Below are 2,426 nucleotides of genomic sequence, written 5' to 3' on the forward strand. Positions count from 1 at the left end.
TGTAATATATTGACGTATCTTAAGAATCAAGGATTTTTCCATGTTAATCTAATTCTTGAATGTCCAAACTTTAGTTTCATTTTGAAATATAAAATATGTCTTTAAATGCTGTCTGGGACTGGTAACGTACTAGCAGAAGTACTGTGTCAGCTACCTTATGTAACCGATTGACCACAGCATCTCCCAAACTATGTAGAGTGCCTAAATCTTCCTACGACTCATAGGACATGACCTCTGGCTGGAAGGTCATGCAAACATGTCATTCCAGTCCAATGAGTGTAACTGTAAATGTTTTGCAATGTTGAACTGAATCTTTAAAGAAGCCCAGGAAACTTGGCTACATTAGCAAATTTTTTAGCCTCATTTGCAGAGTATAGAAAAGAATAAAGCACTGTGTGTCAAAAGGAGCACAAATAAAAATGACAGACTAGCTGAGAGGTTCAGGTAAAATTCCATTCCACATTTCTTTGCTTTTCACCACAGAGGTAATCTTGACAACAATTTACAAATCATATTAATTCATGTTTTAAATGTACTTTGGGAGTGTTTCATTTTGTGAGCAGAAATGAAACCTTAAGTTTTTAAAACAATTTTTTTTTAAAAAAGTGTAGCCTAAGCATTATTATTTACTGGAAAATTTATTATAACTGAATGAGCAAAAAGCACTTTTATAAGCCATCAAATGAGCATTGAAATTATAATATTTTACAAAACTCATTTTTATAGTGCTATTTGGCAAAATGCAATTTTACTGTCTCTTTGGGAAGATGTTTTCAGCTAATAACCATTATTTACAATCTCAAAATCAGGGACATGACTTTGAAAGATCTTGTAAATGTATTATTGTTATGAAGTCGGTAATCAAAGAAGGTCTCTGCTCCCAAATGCTGTCCCCTACCACTGTTTCCTTCTGTTTTCCTCTTCACTTTACATCTTCTTATGTCTTCAGTGATGAGATGGTACAGAAGAGAGAGAAGAGGGCCTGAACAGGAGGACTGGATGAGCCATAGGAGCAAATGTGGTTTCTTACAGAGTAGAGCAATTATAAATTAGGGATGGAGCAACTCTATCATATTGCACATTTTTTTCATATTTAACATTTCTGAAATTGGGGTATATCTTAAAATCATTGACCTGTCAAAGTTTAGTGGTAGTATTTTGTCTTTCTTAGTAGTACATGAAATAATGGTGAATATTACAATTGATAGCATCTTTGAATCAATGAAATATTTAAGCAGCTCTCTGTGAGCTATTCCCTCCATATCACAAGAAAGTAAAATTAACAGGGGAGAAAGGAGGGGGAAAGAGTTGTAGGTGGTGGGAGGAAACAAAGAAATATGGTTGCTTCATATTAAAATTATCTAGGGAGGTTATAAAAATACCAACTTATCTCAAGGAGTTCTTAATGATGGGAGCATAATTTCTACCCTGTAGTTGTGAGGATCATTTAAAAGATATCAAAGTATCTTGAAAACCATAAAGAACTAAACTCTAGTGTATGGTATTACTATTACTGGTTAAACATGGGAAAAAGAACAAAAATTACTGAGGATGAAATTCATAGAACTAGAATTACATTGAACTGATTTAAAAACATATGCCATCAGATTTCTATAATTATTTCATGAATAGTCCCTCAACTATGTCACCGTCTTCCTAAACACAGTGGTCTGTGTTTTTCTTCCTTATACTCCTCATCACATCTACCACAGCCTGTGGCACTATTGACTAAAATACAGCACTACAATATAAGTCTATACTTTAGGAGACTTAATCTTTCCAGAAGAATTTATTTTCTATCCATTTAATCACTTTTGCGCTTGTTTTTAAATTTTCTCTAATTTCAAGTGCAGCAGCCAAAGCCGGATAGCATTCTTTAATGAAAATCTGACTAAAACAAAACATTACAGTACTATGATTTTCCTTCCCTTTTTATTATTACAACACAACATTATGTTTTTTATAAAGCTTCGTTTTATTTCTGGGTTTTATTTGGCCTTTTATTCTTGAAAGCAACTTTGGAAGTAGGGATTATGTCTGTTTAATCATGTCCATATCTGTATTTAAGAGGTTTCTAAAAAATTTTTTTTTAATTTCAAAATATTAAGGGGTAAGAGGTTTTTATGTTGATTTAATTATATATGTGATGTAAATAAGCAAAAAGACTATAGTCTGAAGTATAGGTGTAATAACTTGTGAACTTTGCTTTGTAAACATTAAAACATGTAGTACAATTTTTCTTAAACACTCATTCACTATTTCTTTGATCAAAAGTCTGTTAAAGCTTTTATAGACTGATAGGACAATCCAAACTCCTTTGCACGTTTAAAACCTCCATTTTGTACCTTAGCTAACTGTTTTCCATTCTACTCCTGGGCAACCCGTCCTGTTATTCACAAATACTCTTTGGTCGCTGTTAACAATAT

Source organism: Propithecus coquereli, unplaced genomic scaffold, assembly GCF_000956105.1.
Source record: "Propithecus coquereli isolate 6110/MARCELLA unplaced genomic scaffold, Pcoq_1.0 Scaffold11, whole genome shotgun sequence".
NCBI lineage: Eukaryota > Metazoa > Chordata > Mammalia > Primates > Indriidae > Propithecus > Propithecus coquereli.